Source organism: Somniosus microcephalus, chromosome 20 (genome assembly GCF_052327205.1).
Source record: "Somniosus microcephalus isolate GS21.2 chromosome 20, FLI_Smic_1.0, whole genome shotgun sequence".
In the NCBI taxonomy this organism is placed as follows: Eukaryota; Metazoa; Chordata; class Chondrichthyes; order Squaliformes; family Somniosidae; genus Somniosus; species Somniosus microcephalus.
This window is the reverse complement of record NC_141006.1, coordinates 69,624,309-69,637,002: the sequence shown is the minus strand read 5'-3', so window position 1 is coordinate 69,637,002 and position 12,694 is coordinate 69,624,309. Positions and strand designations below refer to the sequence as shown.

General features: G+C 51.3%; 1 protein-coding gene and 1 long non-coding RNA gene across 3 annotated transcripts in view; one reads left to right on the top strand and one right to left on the bottom strand.

Annotated features, from left to right (window-relative positions):
- The window catches only part of LOC147103388 (uncharacterized), a 465,903-nt gene that overhangs the window by 357,375 nt on the left and 95,834 nt on the right, over nucleotides 1-12,694 (bottom strand). The window lies entirely within an intron of this gene.
- Nucleotides 2,606-12,694, top strand: part of LOC147103389 (uncharacterized) — a 40,509-nt gene continuing 30,420 nt past the window's right edge. The window contains exon 1 of the long non-coding RNA XR_015072950.1: nucleotides 2,606-2,837. This is a non-coding gene — a long non-coding RNA (uncharacterized LOC147103389). The remainder of the gene's footprint in view (nucleotides 2,838-12,694) is intronic.

Genomic DNA, 12,694 nt, shown 5'->3' with positions numbered 1-12,694 from the left:
CGGAACGGAGGCCGACAATGTTGAAACTGCAAGGTCCGTCTGTCAACGACTGATAACAAGCCGCTTCTAGGCCCCTGCTGAGGAAATGGCTTCTGGCACAGAGAACAACATGAATGAAAGCAACCCGCAACCCCAAAGCCGGCCAAGGCAGCAATGATTCCAAAGGCCAAACCTGTAAATTTTGAATACAAAACCTTTTTATTTTACAAACTCTGTGTGTCATTTATTCATGACAAACTAATAGAAACAAGCACAAAAAATAATTAACTAACATAACTGGTTCTCACAACTTGGAGATAATGTCCAAAATACTAAACAAAAGTTTGAACACGAACCTCGGCCATTAATAAACACATTTCCCAACATTTCGTCACACCTCCTACTGTTTGCCCGTCGAGGGTGATCTCCTTCCCCTGCGCACTTCTCCCCTCCCATCCTACTGCTCCTCTATAATGGGGCCCCAGTGGCTGCAGCAAGGCTGGCGGAAGGCTGCTGATTGTCAGGACCTGAGACTACAGATGCCCTTGAAGGATGCCTCGACCAGCTCTGGGCCTGGAGGGCCCGGCTGCAGGCTGCACCAACTCTGCATGGGCGGCAGCAGTCTGGGCTACAGGCCGTAGCAAGTGCAATAGGGAAGTGCCAGTGGTGGGAGCAGGAATGCTGTCATCTTGAGAGAGAACAGCAGCTCCCTGCTTGACCAACACACTGGCACTCCTACGGGGAAGCAACTCAGCATCCGGAGCAATCTGCTGGAGCACAGATTGCTGGCCTGCTGCGGCATGGTGAGAGCCCCGGGGCAATGTGTCCGAACCAGCGATGATGGCAGCAGTCAGTGCTCGCGTGGCCTCAATCTGAGTCTGCATGAGACCAGTCTGAGATTGGATCACGGCAGCCAGTGACTGAATTGCAGCACTAAGCATTTGCATGGCATCCGCCTGTGCTACAGCGAAGTGCTCCACGCTCCTTGCCAGTGCACCAATGCATTCGGGCACCCTTCCCACTGCACCCATGAGCTGAGTGTGCATGTTCATTTCAGCGATGAATCACTCCTCCTCTGCGTCCAGTGCAGCAGGACTCGCTGGCCTACTCTCTCTCTGGGGAAAAGGCTCCCGAGCTTCCCTACCCCCATCGCGTTGCTGCAGCCCGCTGGGTCCCAGAGCTTCACCCTCATCAGACCCTTCCCCCCTACTCCCCTCCAGGGAAGGCATGTTCCCAGTGTGGACATGGGCTTCCTCGGGAGAGGGTGGCGCTGATGCTCTGGCTTCCTCTTCCTCCTCACCTGCAGCTTCACTCCCACTGGCAGCTTGAGGGCCCGTTTCCTCAGCTGGTGAATCACCATCTGAAAGCAGGGAGGTACAAGAGTGGCTTTAGCGTGAGGACAGGGGGGCAGCAAGGGAGGAGTGAATGCAGCGATTTAGTAAGTTGGATTGAAAGTGTCAAAGGCTGGTGTTGTGAGGGACAAGTGGAATGAGAGAGGAGAGAAAGCTGATGACCTTACCATTGCTGTCCCGAACGGGGTCGACCTTTCCTGGGGCGACGAGACCGAGCACCTGGCTTGCCACAATCCTGTGGACACGCACCTCAAGATCGCTGAGGGGTTGCAGCTGAGGCCGCCTTCCACCCGTCCGTTGCTGCTGTCTCCTATTATGAGGTAGCTTGGCCTGCAAGAAAAAGGACGGCGTCTGAGTAAATATACAGTCATGGTCTTGCCTGATGTGCCTCCCATAGTTGAATAGCCCTTACTGTATGTAAGGTGTGGAATGTGCGCGTGTGTTTCATGAGAGGGCCATACATCTTGGATGAGTGTTGGGCATTGGGGTTTTAATACCCTCTGGCCATAGAGTGAGATTGAAATGGAGGGATGGAGAGGTATTGAAAAACAGCCACTCACCCTGATGACCCGAGTGAGGTCGTTGAACTTTTTGCGACATTGAGTATGGGTCCTGGGCACTGCTCCTGGAGGAGACGTTCTGAGCCACCTCCCTCCACACTCTTCTGTAGTCGCGCGGCAAAGGCCTCCTGCCACTCTCGGGTTGAGTATAGATCTTCTGCGCTCCACCGCACCAACCGGAGCCTCCAAGACCTGCTCGCTGAAGCGCTGAGCTCGTTCTCTCACCCTCTCCATAGTCCTTGGCTGGAAAATGTAGTCACAGGTCTCTCCAGGCCAAGATTCAAGGCTGCAATTAGCAGGGTGTGGCTGGAGAGCAAGATCGACCCTCCTCTTTAAAAACTGTCCGGCGCCATTGTGTCTGTGTTCCATTGCTGACTGACATCACCCGCGCTCTGAGTTAGCGCCTCACTGCTCGGCCTTTGCGCCTTAAGACAGGTGTATAGCGCCTGATTTAGCGCTCCAATCACCTCCAGGGGTGATAGAAGCCAAGTTTGCAGTTGGAGGCGATAATTAGCGCCAGGCGCTAAACTTTGCACCCGGCCGATAATTGCGCCCCAATCGGGACGATACCGAATTTCTCCCCCTAATTTTCAATGTTATGAGAGAAAGATGCTTCCTAACATGAAAAATATTCCATTCTAATGAGTGGAAGTCGAGCAGTGCAATATTAATAATGGCCCAGTAATTCGGGTCCCAACGCGTGAGTACGGACGGGGTACTCACGCGTGGGCCCGTTGGAAGTGCCGGATTTCAGCATGCACAGCGCATGCGCGGAAAACCGGCATTTCCTCTCCTCTGAACCAAGGGGTTAAGAGGCGGTTCCCTTGCGACGTTTGAGGCAGCGCGGACGCGTTGAACTTCGTTTTTTTTGACAGGTTTGTCCGTGTGTGAAGGCCTCCACTTTTTACGAATGTAAAAAGCAGACGTAAGGACTTAGTTTTATAAGGTAAGTGGTCTAATAATTAAAGTTAGAAATTTTTTTCCACAGGTTTATTATTTTTAAAGAATTTACAGTAAGGTAAGTGTATTTTTGGACCCGATTTCTTGAAAAAAAATTTTAGGCCGAAATTTGATTAATTGTTTAAATTAGTTTTTTAAAGTTATTAATAGTTAATTTAATTATTGGAATGTTTTTTTAACTTTTATTTAAAGTTTAAGTAGTGTTTTGGGCGCCCGGAGTTTTCATGAGTTTGACAGGTCTTATGTCTAACTCATGAATGGACTTTTGTAAACTCCCATTGGTTGCCCAGTGCTCACGTGATCCCAGCCGGCTCATCGCACTAAGTACGCCGCTGGATCACGCACGCACAGCGCGCCGGGAGCTGACCCGGGCCACAGACCGGAAATCCACGCAGGCCCAGTCTTCAAATGTCAGCGCGATATGTAAGTGTAGGTCGGGGGCTTGCACCCGCGGGAAGCCCCCGACCCGAATTTCTGGGCCATTAATACGTGTCTTAGTGCACCTGTGTGAAATTCTTTTCCCCACTGCTTTTAGCAAAATCATTTTCCTAGTTTTCAGCACTTTGTTAAAATAGCAGAGGAATTTCACATGGCTGCATTAATACTTTGTTTCAGTGATATTGCACAGCTTGATTTCAACGCCTAAGTTTATGAAGTAGGCAAGAGGCCCAATGCAGTGTTTGAACACCTGCAGCTTTGCCTCAGGCTGCAGTTACATTACACCCAGTGCTAAGCTTAGACAATGTGAGACTTCTTACAATAGATGACCTCATACTTTTAAAAGAAAGACTTGCATTTCTGTAGCGCCTTTCATGACCACCAGACGTCCCAAAGCGCTTTACAGCCAATGAAGTACTTTTGAAGTGTAGTCACTGTTGTAATGTAGGGAACGTGGCAGTCAATTTGCGCACAGCAAGCTCCCACAAACAGCAATGTAATAATGACCAGATAATCTGTTTGATTGATGTTGGTTGAGAGATAAATATTAACCAGGACATCGGCGAGAATTCCCTGCCCTTATTGAAAATAGTGCCTTAGGATATTTTATATCCACCTGAGAGAGCAGACAGGGCCTTGTTTAATGTCTCATCTGAAAGAAAGCAGCTCCGACAGTGCAGCACTCCCTCAGTACTGCCCCTCCGACAGTGCAGCACTCCCTCAGTACTGCCCCTCCAACAGTGCAGCGCTCCCTCAGTACTGCCCCTCCGACAGTGCAGCACTCCCTCAGTACTGCCCCTCCAACAGTGCAGCGCTCCCTCAGTACTGCCCCTCCAACAGTGCAGCGCTCCCTCAATACTGCCTCTCCGACAGTGCGGCGCTCCCTCAGTACTGCCACTCCGACAGTGCAGCACTCCCTCAGTACTGCCACTCCAACTGAGCGGTGCTCCCTCAGTACTGCCCCTCCAACAGTGCAGCACTTCCTCAGTACGGCCCCTCCAACAGTGCAGCGCTCCTTCAATACTGCCTCTCCAACAATGCGGCACTCCCTCAGTACTGCCCCTCCGACAGTGCGGTGCTCCCTCAGTACTGCCCCTCCAACAGTGCGGCACTCCCTCAGTACTGCCTCTCCAACAGTGCAGCGCTCCCTCAGTACTGCCCCTCTGACAGTGCAGCGCTCCCTCAGTACTGCCCCTCCAACAGTGCAGCACTCACTCAGTAATGCCCCTCCAACAGTGCAGCACTCCCTCAGTACTGCTCCTCCGACAGTGCAGCGTTCCCTCAGTACTGACCCTCCAACAGTGCAGTGCTCGCTCAGTACTGCCTCTCCGACAGTGAAGCGCTCACTCAGTACTGCCCCTCCGACAGTGCGGCGCTCCCTCAGTACTGCCCCTCCGACAGTACAGCGCTCACACAATATTGCCCCTCTGACAGTGCAGGACTTGCTCAGTACTGCCCCTCCGACAGCACAGTGCTCGCTCAATATTGCCCCTCTGACAGTGCAGCACTCGCTCAGTACTGCCCCTCCAGCAGTGCAGCACTCACTCAGTACTACCTCTCCGACAGTGCAGCACTCCCTCAGTACTGCCCCTCTGACAGTGCAGCGCTGCCTCAGCACTGACCCGCCGACAGTGCAGCGCTGCCTCAGTACTGCCCCTCTGACAGTGCAGCACTCCCTCAGTACTGCCCCTCCAACAGTGCAGCGCTCCCTCAGTACTGTCCCTCCGACAGTGCAGCACTCCCTCAGTACTGTCCCTCTGACAGTGCAGCACTCCCTCAGTACTGACCCTCTGACAGTGCAGTGCTCCCTCAGTACTGCCCCTCTGACAGTGCAGCACTCCCTCAGTACTGCCCCTCTGACAGTGAAGCTCTCCCTCAGTACTGTCCCTCTGACAGTGCAGCATTCCCTCAGTGCTGCCTCTCTGACAGTGCCGTGCTCCCTCAGTACTGCCCCTCCGACAGTGCAGTGCTCCCTCAGTACTGTCCCTCTGACAGTGCAGCACTCCTTCAGTACTGCCCCTCCGACAGTACAATGCTCCCTCAGTACTGCCCCTCCAAAAATGCAGCACTCCCTCAGTACTGACTCTCCGAGAGTGCAGTGCTCCCTCAGTACTGCCCCTCCGACAGTGCAGCACTGCCTCAGTACTGCCCCTCCGACAGTGCAGCGCTGCCTCAGTACTGCCCCTCCGACAGTGCAGCACTCCTTCAGTACTGCTTCTCCGACAGTGCAGCACTCCCTCAGTACTGACCCTCCGACAGTGCAGCACTCCCTCAGTACTGACCCTCCGACAGTGCAGCACTCGCTCAGTACTGCCCCTCCCACAGTGCAGCACTCCCTCAGTACTGCCCCTCCAACAGTGCAGCACTCACTCAGTACTGCCCCTCTGACAGTGCAGCACTCGCCCAGTAATGCCCCTCCGACAGTGCAGCACTCCCTCAGTACTGCCCCTCTGACAGTACAGCACTCCCTCAGTACTGCCCCTCCCACAGTGCAGCACTCCCTCAGTACTGCCCCTCCAACAGTGCAGCACTCACTCAGTACTGCCCCTCTGACAGTGCAGCACTCCCTCAGTACTGCCCCTCTGACAGTGCAGCACTCGCTCAGTACTGATCAATGCCAAGGAGCGAGGCCGTGTGGCCGTGCAGTAATCTCAAAGGTCCCGCGCAAGACGCTCACCGGCGTTTACAGTGTAAATACCATGCCTCTTTTTATTTCAGATTTCCAGCATCTGCAGTGTTTTGCTTTTGTATAAGTGGCTTATTAACTTTGATGAGATGATAAGTTAATTTACTCAAGGATAGCTTCAGAATGATTCACTATATGGTTGAACATTAAACTAAGCATTTCAGTGATTGGCAGGCTATCTTTAGGGTTACACACCTTTGTTATTGCAGAAGCTGCCTGACTTATGTTGAGTGAGGTAATGCTTGTGTGTTGGCAAAAATACAGTTAGTTTAAGTAAAATTTAATCTCTGTGCTAGATGTATGATAAGTGTAAAGGTCAGGCAGGGACCGAAATATTTTTAGTAACACGAGTCAATCTCCTGTGGCATTGCACAGGGGGAGTCAAGACCAAGTGTATCCTTCAAGTGAAGCAGAGGTAGGCTGTGGGGGATCATTGGGCCCAACGCTCCCTCTAAGCCGCGTGGGCGCGCAGCTCTCTGTTGGTCCTGTGCGGCCCGGGACCGGCCTTTCCAATGTTAAATGCCGAAACTGTGAATGGGCCGCGCACCCAAAAAGGAATTAGGGGGAGCATTGATTGGGCCAGGGCATGGATACATAATGCAGGGGGCGGGGGGTGGTGGGCGGCGGGGGGGTGGTGGGCGGCAGGGGGCAGTGGGCGGCAGGGGGCAGTGGGCGGAGGTCTATCCTGGAGAAGGCCGTGAATGGACTGGCAGCAGGCCGGAGATAATTTTCTGGGCCCAAGAGATGCACTCGTTCTCCTGGGCCCACAAAACAAACCCTCAAAATTTCCTGGGCCTTGTTTTGAGTGGCCTCCAGTGGCCCCTTTAAGGACAACAACAACTTGTATTTTTATAGCGCCTTTAACGTAGTAAAAGGTCCCATTTTGCTTCACAGGTGTATTATAAGACAACAAATTTGACACCGAGCCACATAAGGATAAATTAGGGCAGGTGACCAAAAGCTTGGTCAAAGAGGTAGGTTTTAAGGAGCGTCTTAAAGGAGGAAAGAGAGGTAGAGAGGCGGAGAGGTTTAGGCAGGGAATTCCAGAGCTTAGGGCCTCGGCAACAGAAGGCACGGCCACCAACGGTTGAGCGATTATAATCAGGGATGCTCAAGAGGACAGAATTAAAGGAGCGCAGATATCTTGGGGGGTTGTGGTGCTGGAGTAGATTAGAGATAGGGAGGGGCGAGGCCATGGAGGGATTTGAAAACAAGGATGAGAATTTTGAAATCGAGGCGCTGCTTAATCAGGAGCCAATGTAGGTCAGCGAGCACAGGGGTGATGGGTGAACGGGACTTGGTGCGAGTTAGGACACGGGCAGCCGAGTTTTGGATCACCTCAAGTTTACGTAGAGTAGAATGTGGGAGGCCAGCCAGGAGTGCGTTGGAATAGTCAAGTCTAGAGGTAACAAAGGCATGGATGAGGGTTTCAGCAGCGGATGAGCCGAGGCAAGGGCGGAGATGGGCGGTGTTATGGAAGTGGAAATAGGCGGTCTTAGTTATGCTGCGAATATGTGGTCGGAAGCTCATTTCAGGGTCAAATATGACACCAAGGTTGCGAACAGTGTGGTTCAGCCTCAGACAGATGTTAGGGAGTGGGATGGAGTCAGTGACTAGGGAACGGAGTTTGTGGCGGGGACCGAAAACAATGGCTTCGGTCTTCCCAATATTTAATTGGAGAAAATATTTGCTCATCCAGAACTGTATGTCGGACAAGCAGTCTGACAATTTAGAGACCGTGGAGGGGTCGAGAGAAGTGGTAGTGAGGTAGAGCTGGGTGTCGCCAGCGTACATGTGGAAACTGACGCTGTGTTTTCGGATGATGTTGCCAAGGGGCAACATGTAGATGAGAAATAGGAGGGGGCCAAGGATAGATCCTTGGGGGACACCAGAGGTAACGATGCGGGAGCGGGAAGAGAAGGTGATTCTCAGGCTACAATTAGATAGATAAAAATGGAACCAGGCGAGAGCAGTCCCACCCAGCTGGACGATGGCGGAGAGGCGATGGAGAAGGATGGAGTGGTCAACCGTGTCAAAGGCTGCAGACAAGTCAAGAAGGATGAGGAGTTTAAAAGCCTTGTACAACTAGGAGGAGCGTGCGCGACACATGTTCCACTCATTTGTACCTGAATTTTGCCATTGGGGTTCCAGAGCCAGCGTAGAACCCTGATCTGCCTAATTTAAAGAGTGTAATTGCTTGTTTCAGGAGGGTACCCTGCATGGCTATAAGACGCTCGAGCCAATATGGCATCCGGCACACTTCTGGTGCAGTTTGGCTGCAACAGATCACAAAGCAAAATTCAGAGGTCCAATGCTGATTTTACACCGGAACAACATGTGGCCATGAGTTGAATTTCTGCCCCGCACATTCTGTCCTTATTTTTGTATAATTTTGAAGTGTAGTCACGTAGGAAATGCGGCAGCTAATTTGCACACAGCAAGCTCCCACAAATAGCAATGTGATAATGACCAAATAATCTGTGTCATAAATCTCATCATCGAGAAACTACCTATGAAATAACACTGGACGGCCAGCTGGTGGCGCCGTCCAAGGAGTATAAATACTCGGGCGTTGGCCCCAGCTATCCAGGGACATTTTGTAAAGACAAGGAGCTAGTGGACACAACTAGACTTACTTGTTCTGAAACAAGCTGATTAAAGCCTTGCTCTATGCTCAAACCAAGTGTGCAGTGAGTTTTATTACATCAATCTGTTTTTGTGATGCTGTTTCAGGAATAAATATTGGCCAGGACACTGGGGATAACTCCCCTGCTCTTCTTCGAAATAGTGCTGTGGGATCTTTTACATCCACCTGAGAGAGCAGGCAGAGCCTCGGTTTAACATCTCTTCGAAACAACGGCACCTCTGACAGTGCAGCACTCCCTCAGTACTGCACTGGGAGTGCCAGCCTAGATTTATGTACTCAAGAGGGACTTGAACCCACAACCTTCTGACTCAGAAGCAAGTGTGCAACCCACTGAGCCACAGCTGACACTACAGTATGACAAATTGACATTGGTTATTTCCATTATAAATGTGGACCGTGGAGCTTATAATGGCAACAGTTTAACACAAAAGGCCTGCAGTAAGAACATTTGTTGAAGCCTTTCGGGCTTTTCTGCTCCTGAAGTGGCCTCTGGTGCTGTAGCAGCAGTGCCACCACGTCCCTTGTTGACGACAGCCGGCTCTCTCTTGGTGGCAGGGATCCCGCCAGGAGCCCGCCCTACATACCCGACGGGACCCAGACCAGGGTCAGGGTCAGTGTGGTGGGCAGAGGCCCCTCCCCATTCCTGTAATAATAATAATAATAATAATCAACTTTATTGTCATTGTTAGTGCACAAGTGCAGTACAACGAAATGTAGGCTTGCGGCTCCCGAGAGTGTACATTTAGATTAAGACATTTAAACATTCAACATTCATTTGGCTTGTAATACATTAACATAAACATAACCATAATAAAGTGCATTGGCAGATGTGCAGGCTTTAGAGTTTATTTGTGGAGTTCAGTAGGATGACAGCCCTGGGAAAGAAGCTGTTCCTAAATCTGGTCGTTCGGGTACAAATGCATCTGTAGCATCTCCCAGATGGCAGGAGGGCAAACAGACTGTGGCTGGGGTGGGTAGGGTCTTTGATGATGGTCCGTGACCTCCGTAAATAGCGTTTCTGGTATATGTGCTCTATGGTCGGTAGCCGGGTGCCGGTAATGCGTTGGGCAGTTTTGACTACCCGCTGCAGGGCTTTCCGGTCATAGTAGCTACAGCTGCCATACCATACTGTGATACAGTTCGTCAGGATGCTCTCTATTGTGCAGCGGTAAAAGTTAGAGAGGATTAGGGGTGACAGGTTACATCCCTTCAGCCTCCTTAGGAAATATAGGCGCTGCTGGGCCTTTTTCACCAGAGAGGAGGTATTGAGGGACCAGGAGAGGTCTTCCGTGATGTGGACTCCGAGGAACTTAAAGCTGTCCACCCTTTCCACCACAGCCCCATGGATGTGGATGGGGGTGTGACTTCCGCCTTTAGACTTCCTGAAGTCCACAATGATTTCTTTGGTTTTCTTGATGTTAAGGGCCAGGTTGTTATCGGCGCACCACTTCACGAGATGCTGGACCTCCTCCCTGTAGGCTGACTCATCGTTGTTGGTGATCTGGCCTACTACCGTGGTGTCATCCGCAAACTTGATGATGGTGTTGGAACCATGAACAGCCACACAGTCGTGGGTGAAGAGGGAGTAGAGGAGGGGGCTCAGCACACATCCCTGTGGGGCCCCCGTGTTCAGGGTCAGGGGGGGGAGGTGTGGTTACCTAATTTGACAGACTGGGGTCTGTTAGTTAGGAAGTCCAGGGTCCAGTTGCAGAGGGAAGTGTTCAGGCCAAGAGTGTGGAGTTTGGTGGCCAGCTTGTTGGGGACGATAGTGTAGAATGCTGAGCTGTAGTCTATGAACAGCATTCTGATGTAGGTCTCTTTACCATCTAAGTGATTCAGTGCAGAGTGTAGAGCAGTTGTGATTGCATCCTCCGTTGATCTGTTTGCACGATAGGCAAACTGGTGTTGGTCAAGAGAGGCGGGAACACTGGCTTTGATGTGAGCCAGGACCAGTCTCTCGAAACATTTCATTATGATGGGTGTGAGTGCGACAGGATTAGGAAAATCCAGCCCACAGTGTCTTCATCTTGCACCAGTCCACTGTATCCACCTTAGTTGAAAGCACAGTGAAGCTGGACAAATGGTTGGTGAGAGACCAGGCTGTCCTCTTCACCATTGGCTGACCATTCCCTTAGAAGCTCCAGAACAGCAGTTGAGTGGAAATACGAGGCAAGTGAAAAAGCGAAACAGGTCAGATGCTGGAAATCGGAAACAAAAATAGAAAATGCATGAAACACTCCACAGGTCATTCAGCACCTGTGGAGAGAAGGGAGAAGTTAACATTACGGGTTATTATATATAATAATATTATTTATATAACATTATGAGAGAGAGTGAGAGAGAAGAATTACCGGGTCCTGCTCTTGTCTGCCAAAATTGCTCACTATTCCAGAATCATTCTGGAATGCAATGATAAACTCCAGATTCTATTCTCCACTGCTAACCATCTTCTTAAACCCCTCTCCCCGTCTCCTCCACCCTCACCTCCGACAACAAGTGTGAGGAGCTCATGGACTTCCTTGTCTCTAAGATTGAGACCATCCGTTCAGCTGCCTCTGCCACTTCCCTTCCTTCCTCTAGCCCACCAGGCCAAACTTCCTCTAAGATTCCCCCCTGCCCAAGCCCTGAACTCACATCTTTCTCCAGTTTCTCTCCGATCTCCCCTCATGACCTCTCCGCGCTCATCTTATCCAAGAGACCCACTTCCTGCTCCCTCGACCCTATTCTCACCAAACTGCTGACCATCCAACATCCTTGTCTGGCTCCCATGTTAGCTGACATTGTTAATGGTTCTCTCTCCTCAGGTACTGTCCCCTCTCCCTCAAATCTGCCATCATCACCCGTCTCCTCAAAAAACCAACACTTGACCCCTACCGCCCCATCTCCAACCTCCCTTTCCTCTCCAAAGTCCTAGAATGTGCTGTTGCCTCCTGAATCCGTGCCCATCTTTTCCACAACTCCATGTTTGAATCCCTCCAATCAGGTTTCCGCCCTGCCACAGTACCGAAACGGCTCTCATCAAAGTCACAAATTACATCCTTTGTGACTGTGACAAAGGTAAACTATCCCTCCTCGTCCTTCTTGACTTGTCTGCAGCCTTTGACACGGTTGACCACTCCATCCTTCTCCAATGCCTCTCCACCGTCGTCCAGCTGGGTGGGACTGCACTCGCCTGGTTCCATTCTTATCTATCAAATCGTAGCCAGAGAATCACCTGCAACGGCTTCTCTTCCCGCTCCCGCATCGTTACCTCTGGTGTCCCCCAAGGATCTATCCTTGGCCCCCTCCTATTTCGCATCTACATGTTGCCCCTTGGCGACATCATCCAAAAACACAGCGTCAGTTTCCACATGTACGCAGACGACACCCAGCTCTACCTCGCTACCACTTCTCTTGACTCCTCCACGGTCTCTAAATTGTCAGACTGCTTGTCCGACATCCAGTTCTGGATGAGCAGAAATTTTCTCCAATTAAATATTGGGAAGACCGAAGCCATTGTTTTCGGTCCCCGCCACGAACTCCGTTCCCTAGACACTGACTCCATCTCTTTCCCGAACATCTGTCTGAGGCGGAACCGCACTGTTCGCAACCTTGGTGTCATATTTGACCCTGAAATGAGCTTACAACCACATATCCGTGGCATAACTAAGACCACTTATTTCCACCGCCGTAACATCGCCCGTCTCTGCCCTTGCCTCAGCTCATCTATGCCAATGCACTCCTGGCTGGCCTCACTTGTTCAACCCTACATAAACTTGAGGCCATCCAAAACTCGGCTGCCCGTGTCCTAACTCGCACCAAGTCCCGTTCACACATCACCCCTGTGCTCGCTGACCTACATTGGCTCCCAGTTAAGCAACACCTCGATTTAAAAATTCTCATCCTTGTTTAAAATCCCTCCATGGCCTCGCCCCTCCCTATCTCTGTAATCTCCTTCAGCCCCACAACCCCCCGAGATATCTGCACTCCTCTAATTCTGCCCTCTTGAGCATCCCTGATTATAATCGCTCCACCATTGGTGGCCGTGCCTTCTGTTGCCTAGGCCCCAAGCTCGGGAATTCCCTGCCTAAAC